The sequence below is a fragment of the Blennius ocellaris genome, assembly GCF_963422515.1.
Source record: "Blennius ocellaris genome assembly, chromosome: 11".
In the NCBI taxonomy this organism is placed as follows: Eukaryota; Metazoa; Chordata; class Actinopteri; order Blenniiformes; family Blenniidae; genus Blennius; species Blennius ocellaris.
The window spans coordinates 8,699,421-8,724,328 of record NC_137660.1 but is presented as its reverse complement, the minus strand read 5'-3'; positions in this window follow the sequence as shown (position 1 = coordinate 8,724,328).

Below are 24,908 nucleotides of genomic sequence, written 5' to 3'. Positions count from 1 at the left end.
GACCTCCAAAACTACCCGCATGGCTATAGTCTCTCTTAAACAAGCATTTCACTGACACAGTATTGCGCTGATGAGTCAGCCGGTGGGTGTTCGTGTCTGTCCAAGGCCAGAAGCACTCCAACTGTCAGTCACCAAATATAGTGCCTCAGTAGGAAATGAACAAACTTTAACTTCTTCGCCAATAATAACTTATACAATGGCTTTGTGGATAGAAAACAGCTGGTTTAAATACATGCTCTGATAAAATGTGTTTGAAAGACCATGAAGTGCAGGAAGATGTAGTGCAGCTGCCCCGATCATCCAAAGTGTGGTAGAGCAAACAATGGTGCATCTATATCAAGCTAAAAAGTAAAATGTATCAATAGATTCATGATCATCAGATAATCATCTTGTTTTGGAACATTTGTGTGTGTTTTTTTGTGAGTGTTGTGGGATTTTCATTGCTTCCCCGGTGATGATCAGGAGATTCAGAAGATGAATGAAGAAGAGACATTGGATTCAATGCAAGGGACTCTAATCAAGGGAACTGTCTCACAGCACAAGCCGACAGACGTATCACAGACAGAGAACAGACCCGCAGACGGAAAACAGACTACCAGACTGCAGGACCCTTCTGCTACTTAAAACACCTTCCCCATGCCAATGCTCTCAAATGGCTCCTCAAAGTCTGAGAATAACGTTTGTTTTCATTTGTAGGACACGCAGATGTATCAGGGAAAGGGAGCCGTCGTTAGACAGTCAATACAACCCAGTCTCTAGGCCAGAGGTGTCACACAAGTAATGGCATAAACAAGAAGAACTTCATGTGCAGACGTCTCAGTTAAGGCATTTAAAAGACGTTTATACTATAAAAGCGACTTCAGATTCTCCACTACAAGAAGACACCTTTAGAATGGAATGACGAAAACCCGTTCACCGGCTTGCTGACTAACACTTCCCTCTTGTCTTGTTCTCAAAGCTCAAGGGAGTCTTGCAGGGAGGGAAAGGGGATATTTTTAGCAGGTTCCACAATCCCTCCTGTAAATAATTACCCTAGTTGCCATTGAAACTGCGGGCTCACTGGACTGGATGAACATGCAGCGGCAATCGTCAAAGTGAAGAGAACAGGGTATGGCGACAGCAAATCTATTCGGATATGATGAGACAGTGAAGGCAGTCGTCTGGGCCACAGCGCAGTGGGAATACTGGTGTGACTGGATTAGTTAGCTTGGTGGGTTAAGGGGGATGTGAGCCAGCAGGTTCTACCTGCATTGAGTAAGAACTGCCGTTAAAGACGACGAGGGAGATTTGTGGTGATTCCACCAGCTTGATTTTGAGTTGTTGTCCACAAGCAAATAAAAACATAAAATAACTAGACAATCAGTTGGTTTAATCTGACTTTTGAACATTCACAAGTTTCTCATCCTGGCTGCATGGTCGGCCAGCAGACGGCTGCACCAACCAGCTCCAAGATGTGAGTGTTTATGTGTGTAGCACTTCCTTTTCCTGCAACTACTCCCCCTGGGCCATTGCTGTAAACAAGAATATGCTCTTAGCCAAGTCGCCTGGTTAAATAAGGATGAAAGAGAAAAAAAAAGAAAAAAAAACTCCAACAAGAAGGTCAACCAAAGTTTTGTTGTTGTAGCACGAGCTGCAAATACAGTATTTAAAAAAAAATTTTTTTTTTAATGCTGCACATTAATAATGACATTGCGGGGTACGTTGAGGTGAAAAAAAGTGTGTCTCTCTCATTTTTAGCTCTGGATTTATATTCAGCTACTAAAAAAGTGGATGATCTTAAAGGCAAAGCTCTGCCCACTGGGAACGATGCTTGTTATTTTTGGAGTTGTGTTACATACAATCATTAACGCCACTCACATTTAAGATAGGGCGAACACTTTGTGTAAATGAAAACAAATCAGCAGACTTGAATTTAAATTCTGTTAAATACACACACTTGATTTCAGGGATCATTGTTTATTGGATACATGCACATCATACTCAAACTTTAGTCAAATCATATGAAGAGTCAACATTTTGATTATAAATGTGACTAACGCTATTTTGTGTTATCTCTATCTGATGAGCTGTAGACTTCAATTGAAAATATATTTGGGGGCCAAGAATTGGAGAGCTGGGATTACAAACGCACTGTCAACAGATTCTCAGTGGGCCCACGTTTTTCTTTTTCTTTTCTTTTTTTTTTTTCATCACGAGAATAGGCAGTCAGCCCCCCTTTGGTGTTTTATTAGGACTGTTTGAAGACACTGACGCAATTCCCCCTCTGCTGTGATGTCACTGATGTTAACTATCTGCTTTCATCTTTTTTCGGCTGCACTGCCTTCACAGTTACAGCTGCATTTTCTCTCTCTCCCCATCTGAGCCGGCCCATTTTTCCCCCACAAAAGGCAATACATATATATATATATATATATATATATATATATATATATATATACATACGTGTGTGTGTGTGTGTGTGTATCTCCTCTAGGCCTGCAAGTCTGGCCAAATAATTTCCAAACCTTCTGTGACATGTACCAAGTGTGAACCTTCTAGATCTGATCAATTATGAAAGGACGAACATCCCTTATTGACTCAATACCCGCTTGTCCAAAAACAATTTTCTCAGCTGTCTGTTTAGGTCGTTAGCCAATCAAAGGCTTCCTCTATAAGCCTCAATGCAATCCATCTTGGCAACAAATAGGAAGACGCTCTTGTGACATGTTTGAAGGTGCTGTGAAAAATTCCTTAGACACTAGCATTATTGTTCTTCGGAATTATTTGCGGGACCCACATATAAATAATCCACCGGCAACATTGTGATACAAGTCAAGAAATTGCATTCAAATGTTTTCCCGTCAGACACAATATCAAAATGTAGGCCCAACATTTCACATATGGCAAAACAAATTAAGCTTAAATGGACTTTACTTTGACAGCACATTGTGCTGCTCGAGAAGCCCCAATGCGTTTCACTTGATGTGCCAGATTCTCTCACACGCCAATGGTAATGGCTGCCTTGGGCTTTCAATTCTGGACATGTGGACATGTGGACATTGAAATAGTGGTGCGTGATCCTGCAAGATTTGGTATGGATCTGATACCAAGTAAATACTGGGCCAGTAACACTGTACCGATATGATAGCAATACGTTTTAATAGTCAAGGTTAATGCGTCATCAAATTGCTAAATTTGGATGCATTTTCATGACCTTCATATGTTTTTATGATTTTTTCTTTTGGTTTATTAATTCGTTAAAACAGAATTTTTGAAAAGTTTATAAGTAAATTGAAAATCCTTTATCCTAATAAAAACTGCTGTTCAAACAGTAAAAAAACCCAAAACAAAACAACAAAAATTCTTCTATACATTGTAATGTTATGATTTTTTTTTTTAATTTATAACTTTGGCTTTGTTGTGGCACAAACTACACACATGCATGCCCCCCCCCCCCCCAAATGTGAACAACTTGTACCAACATAAAGCTAATTTCAATTAGACACAATACAGGTGAAATGTTCCAAAACAAACAAACAAACAAACAAAAATGTATATCTGTTGCAATTTGCAGCCCTTTGCAGATATGTTTTCACAAACTCACCTCAAGAGCATGACTTTGAGACTAATGCCAGTTTGATGGTTTTATGGCAACATAATTGGCATCTCATCTCCGGTGGCAGTGTTTTGATGCGTCTGCTACTCTTAAAAGTGTTTGGAAAAAAGATGTTTTCTTTAACATTTTTACAATTTTCTTGGCAGGTCGGCCTGATTGTAAGCTCTTGAGGGCTGGTGTTGGCCCATGCGCCTGATGTTTGACAACCCTGATTTAGCAATATGATGCAAGGGCAAACATGCAAAATTGACAAAATAAGGCCATAATCGTAATCAGGTTTGAATTCCACTACGGATAATTCCAGGTGCAAAATGTTTTTTAAGAAGTATCACAATCGCTCAAAGAAGTCAAAAAGTTTTCATGGCAGATTCATGAAATTATTTCCTAATTATTTGAAATTACACCCAGTTAGAATGGCATTTAGTCAGCATATGAATAAGTAATCATCATCACATGCTAGTAGATACGGTAATGAGAGTTAGAAGAGCTGTTTTTTGTTGTCAAGTGATGAGGCAGCAGCAAAACTGCAGGAGCTCAAATGTTTTCAAGGAATACAAGAACGAAGCATTTAACAGATTCTCAAAAAAAAAAATGTTTTTTAAGAAAGCTCATTTAAAGTTTTCATGTGCAGATAAGAGTCCCTCATCATTCAACATTTTCACTGGATTTAATTCAAATTTTCTGTACTCGAGTCAGAAAAATATTACATTTATGCCTCCTCAGTTGCTTCTTTAGGAACAGATATTTATGACGGGCTAAAATGAAACTGCCTCCCACAACATTGTAATGAACAATTAACATTTGCTGGAGGTCACGGAGGTAAATTTGGCATAGTGAGTAAATCAGCTATAACAAGCTCCTGTACGTTCAATACATTTCCTATGTTGAGTATATTTGGTATGGCTACAATACAATATGTCTTTTCCAGTTAAACTGACTTTAAAGAAGTGTTTTGCGTTTGCCATATAAAGACAACAATTCTTCATAAACATCAAGAAAGTCAACCACCTCAGTCTAACTCCCAGATCTTTGTACTGGTTTCAGGTCACACAAAGAATGGATTTCAAAGCTATTGTCTGGATAAAGAACAAACACATATCAGAGATTGAATATACATTTAATGTAGGTCACACATTATGCAACTTGTATGCCCAATGAGACCCCAGCCAAGGCAATCCTAACATAAGTTCTGTACCAACATTAGTAAATAATGTACAAAACATTTTCTTGAAATGCTCTCTTAAACAGTATACTTCCAACATCTGCTGAGCTACATTTTTACCCAAACCCCTCACAATGTCATTAAAAAAAACAGAAATCTGTGACCAGATTTTATTTTATACTTTATTAAAAAACTGTGGTCTATGATTTTGATCACCCATACTTCAATAATATTCACTCTAAATATGAAAAAAACCCAAAACAAAACAAAAAACATTTGCTTGGTCATTGGTGAATGTAAAAGTGCCATGAACTCGACCTCCTTGTTTATTCAGTAGACCAAGCCAGATACCTTTTATTTGGCTATTTATGCTACACCAAATACCACTTGTGAAAGTCTGCTGGTACTAGGTACACCAGTGATGACAGAAAATGTACCAACAGGCTTGATCCATTGTTCTTTCTAGGAAAGAATATGTGGACACATTAGTTAAATTAAACCTGATCGGATTGTGTATGGAACATCGTGTGCAATGGATTTTTAATAGGTTTTTAGGAAATTTCTCATAAAGAAGTGAACTTTTTTGGAGGTTCACGTTTTAACAGCAGAGTTAAACTGAAACTAGTAGAGCATAAAATAGTCCCCCCCCCACTCCACAACACACACCGATGTCCACAAAGCAAGTCTATTAAGACAGAAACGAATATGTGCACTCTCTTTCTCTCTCATTTTCCTGAAAATATTTCTCTGTGATGGAGTTTGGCTTGCAGGCTGAAGGTTAATGTGAACATTTAATTACGTTAAAAGTCTCAAAATCATACAGCTTTGGTGGATGGTCAAGCATTACATGAAGCAAAGTAGTGATTATGGGGCTACCGCAGATCAGGTCAGTAACACACAGAGTTTCAAGCTGGACCAGTTGTGTCTGTGTCTTTTAGTGCTTCCTCACATCTAGGACACGACATAGAGAAACCTCTGCTCAAGCAAACTTTTATGAAGCCTTTTGCTTTAGTTACCTTGCTCGTCTCTGTTGGGAAAAATGTGACTTTATCGCCTGTAACAATTAAAATTCCAGAGCAATAAGGGAGATCTTAAAGATGGCCTGGGGGCTTTTGGGTTGCTTTGTTATGTTACTGCAAAACAAGGTTATTTTAAGTGAGCAATCTCAAAACACTATGCTGCTCAAAATTTCCCATTGGAATCCATAAGACTATAAACATGACGGCAGCCAACACTGTGTAAACTGGGGTTTATTGTGAGTAAAGTGGAGATATGGAGTATTATTCAAGTGGAGGTTCATCCTTATTATAAATTAGCATATGGAATGCATGCAGCTTTTCATGCAATAGTCTGCTTCACAACAGGCATATTTCTGTGTTGCTGATACACAGCACACACTATTGATGTTGTGCAACTTTTTTTCCCCGCTTTCCAGGACCATATTTAAAACCCTGTGATGTTCAAGTGAGAGCTATTCCTATGACAAAAAAAAAAAGAAAGAAGGAAAAAAAAAAAACAGCACTGAACTAAAAGAAGCCAATATGCAGGATGCTGATTGGCTGTCCTCTGGCCTACTGGCTGATAGGAGCCTCTGAAGGTTCAGGAAGGAGCCTTTGTACCTCTGCCAAACAATAAATTCACCTGAACAAACGGCACTCAGCTCTCAACAGAAGGCCCTTTTACGTAACTTCAACACTCTACCCACCCGCCTTTACTTTGGCTCGTTCCAAAGCAGGAGGCTGAAAATTAAAGACCTTCTGCCGACATCCAAACGTTTAGCTGTCAGGGATACCCGTCGTTTAATATTAGATACTTCTGTTGCAAAGCTATTTTGTCATTCAAACATTGTTTTATCTCTGCATATTAGGTCTTTTTGGTATCTCCTCCAAATGAATCATCTTCATTCTGCGTGTAATGATCAGCAGTGTCTTTTTTGTAATTAGTACAAAAACGTGACTGCAATTCACGCTACAAGAAAATGATGTTGCTGTAGAAAAGCACATTTGTTGTCATGATTGAGTTGGAACAATGTGACTTCTATACATTGAAATATGTGCAGTGTTTTTTTCCGTTTATAATTGAGCTTAAACATGAGGAAAAACGTATTGTTAGAATACTCAATAAAATCTGATGTTTTGTTTCAAATAAGCGATAATTATTACCGTTTTCTATGATGTAAGTTTAGAAATAACTGAAAAAGACCTTTTGAGTTGCAGTATAACTGAGTCAATCAAAAATCAAGTATAGATTTGCATGTAATATACAGTAAGAGCAGCAATCAGCATAGTCATCGCTCGCTTATCACACCGTAGAATTAAATACATCTTACTCTGGCTTCGGGAGACAATAGGTACGATTTCTAGTCATTGAGCAAATGTTGAACAAAAGAGTGGACTGGGATGAAAATCCATAGAGGCCACATGGTCCATGCAAAAAAAAAACCAGAAGACTCATTTTGTGTGATAATCTGATAAATAGAGCCAACAGTGACCAGGCTCCCTTCTAAATTCGGTGATCTGGAAGGAAAGCTAATTCACAGATGGCTTTTCTGGTCTCCGGTTGTTAAGGGAAACTATGGGTTGATGAGCCAAAACAAATAACCACAGCAGCACAAATAGATATATCTCATTGTGTGTATAACTGTAATAGTGAAGAGTATTAATGGAGTCCCAGTAAAAGTTGTCAATAAAGTCAGAATAATAATGGATTTCCCACATAGTTTAATGTGCTTTTTGTGTACGTGCTCATTACAGCAGACAAGCGAGTCACTGAAAATCTATCAGAATAAAAAGATTCAAAATAAACCGGTAGATAAGATCGATCTATTACAGAGACAGACATACAAACTTAGTAAAACAAGATATAGCAACAAAAGTTATGAGAAAAATATTTGTAAATAGACCAAATCTTGAAAAATCAACCCATGTTTTTTGCTGTTTTATTGATTAGCCTCTCGATCGTAAAAATGTCACTGTTATTTGCAGTATGCAGCTGAAACTGTGACACGGCTTCTTCTGCTCACAATGCCTACCCGGCTATGCCATCTCCAAAAACAAAGAAAGTTCCCAAAGAACAGACCTCCTCCGAGAATACTTCATGGATATTCGTTTTTATCACATAAAAAGAAATTCTGTTGGCATTTTATTAAGGGTTATAATATCGTGCTGCGTACACATGAGGATAACTGAGTCCCAATGGCTTCCATGGAATGGAAAATAATTACATTAGCCATAAGTTAACTTTAGTACGTGATCCACTTCAGTCGAGGGTGATATAATTCTTGAAATAATGTTGCTGTGAAACTGACTCCTTTTCTAATTATTACTTTGACTGGTGACCCCTGGTTTTCCACCCCAGTTACTACTTAGAACTACAGTTTATTAGGGCAAACTTTCTTGATATGCCTTTTTTCTCCTTCATTTGTCAGTAAAACCAAAAATTTGCATGGTCCCTCCATGTTTGAATTCTGTATATTGAATACACTTTCCCCATTGGTCTTCATCTCTAAAATTTGTTTTGTAATTTCAGTTGTTTCACCAAAATGAAGGGATCTATAAAAAACATGAGCATTCATTCTTACTCTCCACATACTCGTGAAAGTCTTCTGCTTCACCAGCACCCATACATGCTCTGATATACACCACATATGTGCATCTTTGTTGATTAAACTTCAATTTGCTGAAGCACACCTTACTTGTAGGTACACACGTTGATTCAGACTTCATTATATTCCTATTATGATGCTGTAATTTAATCTGTTGAGCTACTGGTGTCTCGCTGTGATTTTATTCGGTACACAATTCCTCTCTAGGACTATAAAATCAAAGAGGCATTCAAACCAGCAGAACAACAAACTATTCTGTCATGATGATATTTGAAAAACCCCATGTCTTCATCAGTCATCTAAGAAAACTTGTTTTGGAAAACAATATGAACAGTAATTTCCTTCCCATGTGTTTTGCAAAACCATTTCCAACCCGAATGATGTCGTTTAACTCTTCATTAGAGGAAGATTTTTCAGTGGTAAGATCAATTCTACATTCTCTGGCTCAAACAATTGTTGGGAAAACATGTTCAGTAATAATAAATTTTTCACTGTAAGCAAAATTGCTTGCCTTTTGTTCCACCCACTTTCCAAATTGACAATACTGAGTCTCAGCTTAAAGGCTCCTGCATGCTTCCTTTTTGAAGCCGCAAGAACAAGAACATTCAGCAGTGACATCAGCCAGCTGCCGAAAAACAGGCTTTTTTGGCAGGACTGTTCATACTCCGATAAGAAGCTGTCAAACTCGTAGGCCACGCCCCCTCACAGCAGCCACACGTCTGTGAAGCGGCGTTTTAACTTTGCAACTGCACAAGTTTATTTCTCGCCTCCAGTACTTTCAGAAATGTGTTTCGCTGAACTGTTTCAGTAATAAAAGAGAGAGTTTTGTCCGAACCCTGATGTTGGTCCGGTTTTAACCACAGGAGCTGACAGCTTTTCGTGATGCGTTCAGGTGCATCACGTAAGCCACTATGCCATTTTAACGAGCTGTGACGCTCATGCAGTAGCGATGTTGCAAGCTAAATATGATTAAACTATTACTGATCGTTATTAGCGAGCTGGAATTAGCATGCACGGCACCTGTCAGTGCCGAAGTTAACGTTGTCGTCGATTGCGATGCAGCTTGTGTTTTCATAATGCAATCTGTACACAGCCAATTCCATGTCGTGGCCTAAGTTTATTTACATTCATGCTGTTCAGTGTAGCGGGCTGTTAACTTATAAAGTTGTTACAAGTCGCAGTCTGTAGGAGGCTTTCCACAACAACATTTCTAGTGAAAACGCATGGTTTTTGTGATGAAACCAACACACATTGGCGCAAAGAATAAAACACTTTAAACACTAACAATGGGAGTGCATGGTCAGATGACCAGGTTGGAGTTTTATTACGGTGACTCACCACCAGAAATTGACCTCCTGGTATCAATTGTGTTTCTTCTTTCTTCCACAAGGTTGAGTTGTCTTCAAGGTTTCATTTGTAGGAAAAAGCAGTTACACAGATTCCCAAAATTCTTAATATAAATCTCTTTTTTTAAATGTAACATGGCTGTTATTTTCACCTGCCAGTGCAAAGCTGGTTATTGTTAGATTCTGTCCTCTCTGAAGGGGAATCTACAAGCTTTTCTGGAGCTGAATTTCAAGACTGGAGAGGGAGTTTTATTTTCTTTTTCTATATTTGGTGTCGTATCACTTCAAGGGATTATTCCTGTTGGTGCTGTGGCTTTTTAAACACCCAAGCCTCTTTCAGATGTGTTTTCAGCCACACCTCCCAAGCTATTAGTGAATCTTCTCTAAAACATCACAGCAGGTATAATTCTGCCGACATTAACTCTTCAAACAGAGATCTACAGCAGTATCAGAAGTCCTTCCAAAACACTGGTGTCACAGGTTTTTGGTGGACTGATTCAAGGAAATTCTTCAAAGAAAATTCAGCTTGCCACGATTTGATGTACTGTTGAGAAACACATACCGTTAACAATTATACAAACATAATGAAAGGAGTTAAAATCAGGGATGTGGAGAATGCTGAAGGTGTGCTTATACAGTGAAGAGATGCATGATGGGAACAGCTTGAGAGACCTTCTGGGAAAGCAGAAAATGTACTTGCGAGTGGAATAAAAAAAAAGGAGGGAGAGAGACAGGAGGAGCTGGTTGTGAAGTGTATGAGGGAGGGAAGGAGGGAATAGAAAAAAGAAATATGATAAAGAGATGGCATAACATCTAAGGCTAGAAGCTATTCTCCCTGTCCCTCCTTCCCTCCCACTCTCTCATTATCACTGTTCTCGCCAGCTCCTCTTTAAGTGTCGAAGTCAGGACAGGATGTCGCCGTCGCTGCTGTCAAGGTTATTTCTGTATGTAAGGTGTAGTCAGAGGAATGTGGGTATTGTTGCTCTCGTCGAATGCCGGTAGAAAACAAACATCTGTCAATCAGCTTCAGAGGGAAGGTAGAAACGGTAGTGCGTGGGAACAAATCAGCAGAAAGCTCGCAGGTACTTGGTAGACATCCAGTATTTACCTATTGATTCACATGGTTCAAATATAGATAAGGGAACTGAGAGCCAAGCTGAAGTCCACCTCTCTAATTAAAGTGCACAATGGTATGGGAGTGTCTATAAGGATAGTGCGTCCATTCACTTAACTTGTGCTTTGTCAAAAGATATGAATGGCAACGTCCATCTGACACATGTGCATTACATTACAGTTTAATCCTACCACATAATCATTTTAGTCATTAGAACTGAGGCCGTTGTGCTCCAAATCAAACCGTCGTGGTGACAAAAAAGTGTGAGTAAATTGGAATGTCAATAGCCATTCTCATAGGATCCCATCAGGATGTTATGTACTGCTCAATACTATCATTAGAAACTATGAAGCAAAGTTATCCTAAATGGTACGACAGCAATGGGAAGAGGCACATGAAGTACCAAGGCAATCGTCATTTGGACAGTTGAGGTTTACACGGCTCTAGGAAAGCTAAATGGACCCAGGTCGCTGATATTTCAGTTATTTGTGACCACTAAAACATACGTGTGAACAATAAATATTTAAAAGTATATTACTGCACAAATTGCCTCTACTTTTAAATCTGCCAATTTGATTTGGTCACTTAGAGATGGTCATTTTAAATGCCTGAATGATCACTGGCCAGTATTTTAGTTGCACCTGTTCAACTATTAGTTAACGCAAAATCAGCCCATCACATTGCAGAAATGAAATAAAAATGGTCAAGACAACCTCCTGAATGACGTCGCTGGCATGAGAACAGGGGAGGAAAGCAATTTATCTGACTTTGAAAGAAGCATCATCATTGGTGCCAAAAGGACTTGGTCTGAACTATCCAGAAATTGCTAATCAACCAGAAATGTTATGCACAACCCTAGTGTCTCTAGTGTTTAGAGAATGCCCCCCCCCCCCACCAAAAAAAAAAAAAAGGAGAGAGAAAATCATCAGAGAAGCAGTTTTCTGGGTGAAAATACCTTGTTGATGTTAAGGGAGATTGACCAGACTGTTTCAAGATAGTAAAAAAACAAACTCAAATAACGACTTGTTATAATCAGTGTATGCAGAATGAATGCACAGTATGTTGAACATTGAAGCTCATGGACTACACTGGGTGCTACTCCTTCCAGATAAGCACAAGAACCTGAGGCTACAGTTAACACACGCTCAATATTGGAAAAAAAAATGTTGCCTAGTTTGATGTCTATCTGATGAATTGCTCTGCCACACTGAGATAGAAGGGTCAGAATTAATCAGAAACAACATGAAAACATGGATCCATCCTGCCATGTATGTATCGCTCAGACTTCATAGCAACTATAAATCAAGCCTTTGGGATATTGTGGAATGGGCCATTTGAATCATGGATGTTCAATGGACACATTTGCAATCGTATGCTGCTATCATGTTGATATGGACAAAAGTCTCTGAGGAATGTTTAGAGCACCTTGTTGAATCAATGCCACCAAGAATCAAGACAATCTGGTGAGACGTACATAAACTGTTCAATGAGTGTATATGATGGTTATGCATTTTAATAAAACTAATGCAATTAAAAATAAATTTTAGCCTTGAGCTGAACTGGTGGACAGACACAATCCTCATATACAGTTGTACTTAAGTGCGTTCAAAGCCATTGATGTTTGCAGGAGTTGAGCGTTTATCTCAGTCAAGATGACAAGATAATGCTTTGTTTCTAGATTCCCATTGGAATTTGAATAGGGATGACCTTGTAGAGTGTTTGGGAAACTGAGATAAGAATGCTATTTAAATGCAGTCTGGTTGTTAACAAAAAATCCGCCTCAAATTCACAAGTCAGTGAATGACTGATTATCAAAATGAGCTGTTTTGTGGTTCCATTGCAAAACGACTCAAAGCATGTCGGAGCTGACAAGGATTACAAATTGCAAATCGATAAATGATTACAACACTCCCCAAAAACTATAGATGTGAACTGAATTTTAAACTTGGAACCGTCATCGAGTTGTCCTGGTGTCTCTTATGGCTTTTCAATTAAGTTGATAAAGAAGAAGATGAAGCAAGCCCTGGAATCCCTGATTTCATCTCACCTTTCGTTGACAGGAAATAGCTTTAAGAACACCGAGTGTGTCTTGAAAGTGTGAAGTGTTCTGTGCTTGAGCTGAGAAGAAACTGGAGGTGATGGGATGTATGGTGAGATGTTGAAGTGACGGTTCATTTTCACATACAAAACTCGAGATATGATGTAAACTTTCCTGTTGACCTCCCCTGTGTTAATATCCTGAGTGAGTAACATTACATTTCAGAAAGAAGTAACTTACTAGTTTTATAATCTGCTTTCCCGTCATACAGCAGTATGTTTATCACTGTTTACCTTATGTAACGACATACTCTGTGTGTAAATTTGTGTGCTTGTCTGCTAATGCATTCAAAGATTTTTCTTGATTGTGTGCGTCGAGCCATTGGAGGTGACACTGTTCCCGCTGCTATGCTTCTTTCTACAAACTTTACACAGAGCTGAAACTTGTCTCTTGTGCCAAGTTGTCTTCCCCACAGCATTAAATTGCAGTACTAAATCTAGCATGGCCTTTAGCTATGATTGCTGCTCTGCGTCAATAGAATTATGTATAAGGACGGCACCCAACCTGCTCCTCATAAGACTGCTGATTGCTGGCTCTTATTACTCGACTTCATATTGATTTCATGGCATGTCAGCGCGTGATCGTGATTCGCTGGCGTCGCAAGTGCTGTATCAACAGTTTCACTGGGCACCCAACCAATACTGCTTGATGGTGTCCTTGGGTCAAGTTTGTGACATTAACTATGGTTTACAGCTGTCGTTATCTCAGATTAATGACAGGCGATGCCAGCTAAAGGCATATAGAGGTGATATTACAACCCACGCTTGTATTATTTACATGGAGTCTATTGATTTTAAGACCCTCTGCTTATCGCTGACCTGCAACAAGGGCGTTGCTGTTTCTTTGTGCTACTTTGAAATCTTTAAGCATTCCAGATAGCTCTCACTCAGTCATTTTTCAGTTGGTTGTTTTGGAGGACAACGGGTACATGAAAATTCAGATTCACTTTCAAAGTCTACAAAGACAAAACACTTTACACACATTTAGGAGACATCTATTCAAAGGTGTCATTGGATTATCTGTTGGTTTGGCCAGATTTTGGCTCTACACCTATATGATTTTTCCTTTATAGTCATCATTACAGTAACTTATTGCAACTAAACCTAGAATTTAATGAAAGACTGAATGATGCTGGCATTAAGAAAACCGCTCTTGTCTTGCTTTTTCTCAAACCTCTTATGATTATTGTTTTCCTCACCTAAATGTATGACTTAGATTGTGATTAGCCAACAGGAGGCAATTGAGAAATTTCAGCTTTGTTTTTTGGCAAACATTGCTCGTGGGAAATAGGTCATGAAATAATTACAAACAGCATATTTAACCCAGCGGTATTGTTTACCTAAAATGTTCAGCCTGAATAAAATTAATTTGATCATTTTGATGGATTTAATCACCAGGGATAGAACTTTCCTGTGTTTTGTACAGATTCCCCACCACAAAGCAAATAAGAAAAAGTCAAAGAAAAACGACATCTAAATGCGCTGTAGCTCAATCTAAACTTAAAACATTTCTTAAATTGGAACATTCATTTTTAAATATAATATTGTACATCTTATATTATTATGCTATTATAACATACATGCTTGTTCTTGAAGGAATCCATGAGTTCTCATGTGGACAATGATGGGATGCTGCAAATGAAATGAAAGGGCAAAAAGGCATTTTCACTTTAAACGCTATGTGCACAGGGCCTGAATATTCCTCAACAAGGCCATTTCATAGCTCTTCTCTCTGACTAATGATGTCGCGGCCCAAGTGAGCTGAAACCGAAGAAATCTGCTTTTTGTTAAGACTGTTGTGTAAGTTTGTCTGCTACATCAGTGTGAAAAGGGCAGTACAAGTAAGTGATTGATAATCATTGTGCTCATCAGTGCCAGTATTGAAGTCATGTGTGGAATTCTCGTTATGCTGACCTCCAAATGACCTCCTCAGAGTAAAAATATGTAAGAATAATCATGAGTTGCTATCTCCAAGATGTACCTCTTATTAATACTATAGTCCAAATAGATGTAAGCGGTGAATAAAAGATAAAGATGTAAGCTAAAGAAAAACTGAGAGGATCATCCCAGACTTTGTCAAGTATACAGAACAACATTCAGATCTCAAAGTCTATCCACATGATGAGAAAGTAATTCCACAGAGGATATTGTGTCCTTCATCCACAAAGCTGAAATCTAAATTACACCTTAAGACTTCCTCTGACACCATAAAGCTGCGCTTGTGAATAGATGTCTTCTGCCGTCTGTACAAAAGTTCAGCAAGTTCGATAGATTGTCTAAACGGAAGGAAAACTGAAAAATCATCTTGAGACAAAAGATTTTGCCAACTTTGGTAATTACATAGTCAGGAAATATAACTGCAGGGCTTCACTTGGCTTTTTTTTCCCCTTTTTTTTTTGGATGTATGTTTCACAGCAGAAAGTCTCATAACCAGTTCAGCTGATTATTCATTAAAACGGCTTTATATCATTCTCCACGGGTTCCTCGCATTGTCTGCGCTGACTGTGGAGAAGCACGGCAATAAAATCAAAGTGCTGTGTGATGGCTTTTTAAACAGATATGAGTGGCTTTGTATCTGCACACGGACCAGTGGTGCTCCTCAAACAGGGGGCCCCAAGATTCAAAAGTGGGTTTAGCCTACTGAGCAGTGACAGCAATAAACGTCATCAACGGGCATTCGAAAAGCCAAAAGTCCCATAATCATTGTTGAACCAAGATCAGTTCTAATTCCATCTGTGAAAGGACTGTGCAACGTCGCAAAATGGTTTGAAAATTGTGAGCAGAATAGTTTGTTCTCAGTGTGCCGACTGATCACAGGTTTTCTAGAGGCAGAGCTTTTAACTGTTCTTTTGCGGAGAGGCGAGCACAGTCTCTTGAATCATTCCTATTTGATCAGGCTTATAATTTTGGCCATTTTTGCGGTTCAGTTTCTATAGGTATAGACTGCTGGGAGATCTTATTGTGCACACTGAGGTCTTGATTCTCTACATATTTGTAAGCAACCATTATAATGCAATAACCCTCAAGGTACCTTTTCTCTGTACTTTGCTGGTATGTTTGAAGATAAAGTTCTTGATCTAAGCTTCTTGAATTTTATTATATTTTGTCCAGGCAAATCCTGTCAAATTGGAGTTTTCCGTGTTTATATTACAAGTTGTGTGAGAAGGCTTGTTTATTAAGATTAAGAAAAGACAAGAGACACTAGCGTTGTATCCTGCACCAGCCATTATTGTGTGCACCCTCCCATGGTGATGTTACATAACACAGAAGATAACCAAGCTCTGATGGCAGAAATTATTCGGATATGCCATTTACATGGACTCTGATTGGATCACAAATAGGGTTATGCTACCTCTCCTGAGCCTGTCATTTTTAATAAGATAGATCCAATCAGTTGGAAGTGTTTACATGATGTGATTTTAATTGGATCGGTCGACTTAATCTTAAGGTCCATGTCACCACAGCTCATGATTTCTGTCATGGGAGAAAATCCTTTCATACCAAGCATTTTTAAAATGTATTCAATTTCTTCATCATTGATTTTTGCATTTCTGCATAATGACCATATCCTTATTTTTTGGTACTAATTGGGAATCTTGTCAATTCCCTGCCATGTTGGGGTTTTGGTACCTTCATCGGAGTGACCCTGATTAGGTGCACACACAAAAAGCAGTTGGCCAACAATCATTCAAAGCTTTTTGGTTAATTTTTCAACCAATAAAACATTAAATTGACCAATTTACTAATTCAGCAGCCTAAATGATCTTTGACAGAATTAGTCACCCATCCACTCACCAATGCCAGCAGCGGCAGCTATGCAACGCGCTCACACATGGGGGCTCGAACTGCCAACTTTGCTGATGGTCGACCCGCGCTACCAGCTCAGACGCGGCCGAGCTGAATAACAAATGTGCTGCCGACATCAGTCAGACCTCATTCTATGTTCCCCTGCAAAGTTTAAGCCTGTAGTTTTGCACCGTTCTTATGGGCAATACTTTTCGTCTTAGACACAGTCTGTGGGAGATGTCCTTTGCATTCTCTGAGCAGTCAGTGAAACGCCCACAGTTTCCCACAGATAAGCCTTTTTCCAAGTCACAAGCATTTAGTTTTAAATGCAAAGGCTTCTTAGTGAAAACGGGCCCGGAACATACTGTCCATGTGACGGCTGCATTGCTGTACTGCTGCGGATCGCTTTATGTGCTCGTCTGCACCTGCCAGCATTGTTGCTGTGCGCTTTACAGCCAATCCTTTGATAATAGCCATCAACAGGAGCATCATAGAGTTTAGTGCATTATAAAATGGAGGAAGAGGGATAGAAACCTTCTCTAATCATTCACATCTAATACAACATTTGCTACCACCCTCGGTTCACAACAGAACAGCTCTTCCTGTAGCTCCTAACTGTTGTTGCAGCCTTTTTTTCACCTTATGTTCAGTTGCCTTCTGATGCTCTTATGTCCTCTCCCATTATCGCAAAGTGCCACAAGGTGGTTTCTTCGAAAACTGCGGGAAGCAGAGCCATTTACAATTTCTTTTTTTTATGTGGTCTTTTTCAAACATTTATCATTCATGTGGAATAAAGCCAAAGGCTTTTGTTCAGTATTCACAGACATACTCAATTTTGTTGCACCGTGCAGGCCTTTTTTTTTTTTCTTACCCATTTAATTCTAATATAATAGAAATGTTGTCAGAAGATATATAATCAAGTGGTAATAGAGTGCACCAAGTTTTGGTGTGTCCTGCAAAAAGACGGACGGACAGAATTACATGAATCTACACCAGTAATTTACAACAGAAAAGACTGGGGTGCCTCCTGGAGCATTTTCATTACAACCAATAGCCTGTCCTTCATTCCTTGTCAGGTTGCCATGGAAACAGGAGAAGAACAGAAGAGGTACATTTATATTTTCTCAGAGCACAGGACTTGTCAAGTTCTCTGTTGGAGTGTTGTAATCTTCAAAATTAGAACTAAATTAATACCCTGCACATGTGAAAAATGTGATAATGAAAGCTCGTGAGCAAGAATGGGAACCTCACATTTGCTAAAGTATGGACATAAAGGACAAGCGATACTTTGTGGGATTGTTTGTCGTCTCCTTCTGGGTGCAGATTTGTGCTCATTGATTTGGAATTTAAATATCATCTGCAAGGCAATCAAGATAAGAAAACAAATAAATATGTTGCACTAAATGGGAGAATTCCAGCAATAAATGCTCGGGAATATTTAACCAATGATATTCACTATGGCAGTTGCTTGGCAATAGGACCATTTCATTTAAAAAAATACAATAAGTGTTAACTATTTTAGCCAAGTATATGTATGTTAATAATCACAGATCCAAGTTGACGTTTGAAACATGATATCAATTAAATGGTAAATGCAGTCAGTTAATACTTATTGCTGATTATGCCTGCAAAAAGGCCTCCAACTGAAAAGGCTGTGACGGTACACAAAAACCCATTGATAGTGAATTAATAATAAAAAATTACTGAGTCACATTTTGCTTCTGAGAGGAAGGTCAAATACCTATGTATGCTTACATCACATGATATATACTGTGAACAGGAACACCTTTGGTATAGGTTTCAGTGGACAAGCTCAGAGAGTCTCAGTTATTCGCAACAGCAAAGACCTTCAACAAGTCACATTTGACACTGCACCAGTGTCTGTATGTTGGTCACTTGTACAGTTCGACATTGGGTTGAAAATACTGTTTCCCAAACATAATTACAAGTATTTGAGGGTTATGGTGGGATTTTAAAGCAACTACTAGAGTCAGGCACTCAGTTATGTCAGGATTAGGAGCTGTAGGGAATCCATTGGGTGATGCGGTTGTAATTATGACCGTGACTGTTATGGAACAAGGGACTGCACCAAGTTATATACCTATATTGTGGCTCTGTCAGACCTCTGGTGCAAAATATAAAAGCATTCTCTAAAATCAGGACAAGAACATTACAAAAAAATAAAGCCTCTGTGTGTGAAGTGACTGTTCAGTTGCATAATTTTACAAGTGTTGTTTGCGGACTTGGCTGTGAATTTTGCAGCTTTTGTACCCAGGTCCATCCCACTAAACATTAAGTGTGGAAAACATGAAACATGATTGTATTGTTGTGTCCCAAAAGCTCAGCTCTCAAAGACTTGTGGGGCCAGAACTAACTTCCGATTTGGGCTAGACAATCAGGTTGCAAGTTGAAAGATGGCTGGGAAGGGAATTAATTTCGTCATTGTGTGAGAATGGGTACTACTTGAAATGTGGAAGACACTGAATCCCAATCTGTTCTCAATGGATGGACGAGGTACTTCGTGTTGCAGCTGTCTACATTGGTGTGTGAATGGGTGACTGGGATTAACAATGTAAAGCGCTTCGGGGACGGCTTACGCAGTGGAAAAGCACTACATCAGTGGAATCAATCCATCCATCGTCATTCCTGTTTAGTCGGGGGTTGTTGGCAAAATAAAGACCAAAGCCCAGATATTTCAGTCCTACACAACTTCCTCTCGCTCTTTTTGTTTCTTGGGGCCTCCTCCCAGTTGGGCGTACCTGGTAATCCTCTAAATGAGAGGTGACCATCCTATTCAGGTGCACCTCTCATTGTGTGGTATGAGAGTATGTGTGTGAGAATGTGGGCACAGTGTGAGAGGTTAGACCTATCATGTGGGGCTTCACAGGTATCTGGAGTAGATAAATGTCTTTAGAGTCAATTACCACATTTGGTTAAGTGTTGAGTTAGTGTCAGGCTTAGACACTCACTTGAGAGTGAGTGTGTGTGTGTGTGTGTGTGTGTGTGTGTGTGTGTGTGCGTGTGTGTGTGTGTGTGTGTGTGTGTGTGTGTGTGTGTGTGTGTGTGTGTGTGTGCACATGGATTAATAAGTTGTTTCCCATTTTCTCTTTGTTTTGGTTTCTAATTAAGAGGCTGTGGGTTTCCTAATCCTTAAGCGTTGTCAGTAAAACCAAAGTCACACCAGGCAAGACAATACAAATCTTTCAAGATCCAATCAACCTTTTAACATTTAATAGTTCCAACTGAACAAGATGAGAAGTGCATTACAAAAAACAAAAAACACTTTGTACTCCATGTGACTTTCCTACTGTTGCGCTAACAGGGTACGTCGGGGTCCCTTGGGCCCCGAGAGGGCACCTACAAAGTGTAAAATCTAATTTATTTTTGTTTTCCTTTCACTTTTTAATTGCAATTAAACTGCTTAACAGTAGAGAATAACCTTAGCTGCACTATGTTGTGTTCGAGTCTGCCTGTCAAGCTGAAAATGCCCCAAACACAAAGCAGTTATCATGTGTTCCATCTTTCATATTCATTCTAGCTTCTAGTTGTAACTCTCATTAGTTAGATAGACACACACACACCCACACACCCACCCACACCACACACACACACACACACACACACACACACACACACACACACACACACACACACACACACACACACACACACACACACACACGGTGATCTATCCAACTCAGGAAAACCTACAATGTATTTCTGCTACTGAAAAAATATTAATATATGAAACAAGATTATGAGGAGACTTTTAAAAAGTTGTTGAGATTGGAATCCATTGACTATAGGGAGTCAAAATGTAAACATAATAATTTGTTGCTTTGAAAAATGACAACATATTTTTGGGACGCATTTGAAGAAGCCATTGAATTCAGAAAGCCTTGTGACATCACGGCTGACGCCATTGGTCTTCAAGTCAAACTTTGCATAGTGCATCCCGTGGAAAAGAACTCAGCTGTTTCCTATAGAGTGGCCTTCCATCAAAACAACTCCAAAAACAGAAATGCTTGCACAAACAGGCCACCTCTTATTATTCCAGTACCAGTCAGCTGAACTGAGCATTTTATCGTCAGCTATATTCACTTTACAAACAAGAGCGATCAATGGTTTTTAATGAAAGATTAAAAACCGGAATATTGTGTTGTTCTTCAAGTGCATTAAGCTTGTGTTCAGTGCTCAGATAAAAATGAACTCTTAATAGAAAACTGATGAGAACTTGAACTGCGACAGTGCTATAAGCAGTTCCATTCTTGCCCTGAAAAAGTGTTTCTTACACAGTTCACTGACTTGGGCTTGCAGTTGAGTACAACAGACTTAATGAAGAAGCAGGAAGAAAATTCACTTGATTTTCTGAAGCACAAAGTACCTCTTCTTTAGCATTATCTTTCAGTAAAAGTCAAACAACTGCCGGCCTTGGTGAAACAAAGGAAATGTGTGAGAGTGCCGATGTTGTACATCACTGCACTGACACATTCCTGCTATATTTTCAGTTTGACGTAACTTTTGCCCTATACATATTTTACCATCAAGTCACATTTTCGAAGTAATGTATGGATTTATTTGAAAGTCTAGAAAGTTGAAGTCCTACTCATGGGTTGTTTTCAGGCAAATAATGCATACCTTTATTGACCTAAAACTACAGTGAAGATGGTAAGATGCTGATAAATGATACATATATAAGAATATTATTCATTGAGACAAGAATGCTTATTATTGCTTACTAACACTGACTGGCTGGTACATTTCCTTGATTTATTTTTATCATTTATTTTGTATTAGAAGGTTCACTGAAAGTCACTAAATTATCCACCGCCCCACAGTCCTGTCCCAACCACCACGTTGACGCCAAGACCAACCAATCCACCAACAACCCACATTAGCAGTTTTTATTTATTTAATTCACAAAATGTCTTTCACCTCAGAAATCCAATTCATCCATTGATATGATTGTTTGTGCTGCTTTATTAATCCGTGCTAATGAGAGTTTCTTGTATGAGAACCCAGGGACTTTTTAAGACATCGTGTGGAGAATTCCAACCCTGGATGACAATCTTCTTGGCTCCACTCAGATCTGACAGTCATTGTTTCCGTGAGGAAGGCATAAACTGTCATTTTAGGAGACGTAGCATTTTCTTCCCAGATCTTGATTTTATACACACAGTTCAGTAGCGGTTCTCATAGTGAGAATATCCTCTGTTCAAGTCTGTGCATGTGTAGTTCTCCAGTATCATTTTCAGATGATTTGTTGACTGTAAATCACCTTTAGTCTGTATCTGTGTGTGTTTGCAGAAATATTGCACTTTTACTCTGCCTTAGCCCATCATCAGCTCCAGCTCCGTGCAACCACATAAAAAGAAATCGGCAACCAGGACTCAGTAATAGCTTCTCAGTAAAAGGCCCCATTCAAAACTCTACAACCTCATTGTCTATTACCTCTTATCTTGCCACGCAAAGCGACCCCGACATTAGACCAAAAAAAAAAAAGCAGACATTGTACAGATGAGTGAATATGAGCTTGCTGAGTAAAAATTCAACCACCTTTCCCTTGGACCACTGGTAGGACTTAAGGCAACGCTGACCTTCCTGTGGCTCTGAGAGCACCACCATACACACTATTGTATTCGCACGACTTTACCTACCTGCATATAATTAGTCAAATAACCTTGAGTCAGCCGGTTGAATGAGGTGTGACTAATTAGCTGCCTTTTGTGCTCCAGTCTTTAGACGGAGGCGGTGCAAAGCTGGGGGCACAGAAAGATATCTCAAGATTTTTAGGAGTCATAAAACTCCTCATTTGGTACAAGAAGCAGTCGGTTTATGATGAAAGTACATGTGCAAAGCAATAGCCTATGGTGACTTTTAGAATATTTAATTGGTAAGAAAAGAATTGAAAGAAATAAAAGACAAGGTGAAACGTACTAAAAACCCCAGCTGTGTATGTTGATATTCTGCCTGCAACGTTGCAACAGTATCAATGTGATTCATTAGACGTCCACACGTCAAATCATCTCACTTTGATACATAACATAAACTGAAAAGTAAATGTGGATTTTCCCTGATCTCGACTACATGGGAAGGAAAAGGAAAAAGCCCCAAGTAAATCATTACTCACAAATGAAATGCCTTATTTTGTTTTTGCATCACACCCAGTATTGACTTTTTGTGAAGCCCTTTTTGAAATCATGCCAGATGGTGAGGAGCGTCTTTCATGTTGCTTTCTAAAAGGATTTTCAGAATCAGATATAAAGCGGAGCAATCAAAATGGTGGACCCTGATTTGCAGGCATTACAGTGCCAGCAGCTCCTGATTGAAACGAAGGAAACCTGCTGAGTGTAAACATTCTGAAGAGAAATGACAAAGCAATTACTGCGTATCTACCTGATTGGAGGGGTTAGACTGGTTGTTCAGTGAAGGATACCAATCAATATCAAGACCAAATTGAAAGAGGCAACAAAATAGATGAGTTTTCTTCTTCTTTTTCTGAACTGATAACAAATGTACAAACAGCTTCATATATTCAGACTTTTACTTGATGAAACACTCAGCACCAAGTGGTTGAGGAACTCTATTCATCAATGGTCAATCATGATAACCAAGACTGTTAAACATGCAAGTCACTGGGTCATATATTAAAATTATTAGATTATCAGGATAATAATAAATCTGCATGCAAACAGGGCATCACTGCATCCATCTGCTACATAAAGGACAACAAACTAGATAGATACGGACCCAACTCTGATGTAGGAGAGAATCAGCAACCACCGCTCACCAAATCAATGTACACCCAAGCAATGATCACAGTGACTCACAGAGTGATGATATTTTAGCAGCTGTTGCCAGGGTCGAAGAGACCGCTGGGAGTACCGGGATATTTCCTGATGGCCTGAGGGTCAATTTATCCTGTCAGTAAAAAGTCAGTGCAACCAGCCATTATGCAACACGTGGGGAAGAGTGGCCACATCTCATCAACTTCACCTGAAAAAAGAGAAGCACTGTCTGCTTAGCATTGGCATGTTATGTTCAGCAGTGCATCTGTGTACCCATGTGAGAAATGGAGAGATTATCCACCCATCACATTGAAAATGATCAGTCTAGTAGACAGTGGTGACTCACTTAAAACTCGATTTAGAGACTTTCAGTCAGAGTCTAAGCACGAAGCATGTTTTTTAATTGATAAGTTGCAACCGGGGTGCAATTCGGCACGGGAAGAGATATTACTACCTCTATCACATATTCACAGTGATTCACCATATTTACAATGTGGAGAGCAAACCGGAAACTGTAAGTGACGCCTGTGCCCGCTACTGACTCGTTACCTAAAGGTCATATCTCCGCGTTTCCTGTATATAGTGAGCCCAACCAGTGAAGAGAATTAGTTGAGCTATTTCCTAAAATTAGTTTTTAGTTTTTAGAGAAAATCTGTATGTTGTTATGCTCACTGATGCATTTGAGGCTCTGATGGAACATTGGTTATTTGTAATGTCTATGGTTAAATGTAGGCCAGCAACTTGTCCACACCCACAGTCGGCTGGGATTGGCTCCAGCGCCCCGCGACCCTGGACAAGATAAGCAGGATAGAAGATGGATGGATGGTTAAATGAGAAGTTTTGAGGGAACCTCCATGAGTTGTAGAATCTACTGATGCATGTGAAGCTTTGAAAGAACACTGATCTGCTGTAGGAACTGAGACATTCAAGGAAATTCATTAAATTATACAGTTTATTATTGTCCCATGCCAGAAAAAACAAAACAAAAACAAAAACACAGTAAATGGCTGCATCCCAAGTGTCCATGCTTCAGTATTGTGAAGAAATAGTAATAGCAGTATTGTGTGAAATTACTCACTTGTAATTTATGTCAAATTGTATAAACCACAAAAGACCGCAGGTTGTAAAAATTCTACGTCCCTACAGATCTTGTGAAAGTGCTAAATAGCCGACGGAGAAAATAGCCCTTTTAAATCTCAATAATACAGTTGATTGTGCATCATTTCCCCCAATTTGTCATCTATTCATATACAGTGACACACAGCCATGCAAAATACAAAAGAGTGCTAAAAAGTACAATAAATGAGAGGTTACAATATTTTCTGTTCACCAGCAGCTTTAGCAGCACAAACTGTGCCACATACACCGATATGCACTTTGCATTCCAAGTATGTTTTAGAAGACACACTCTTAAGT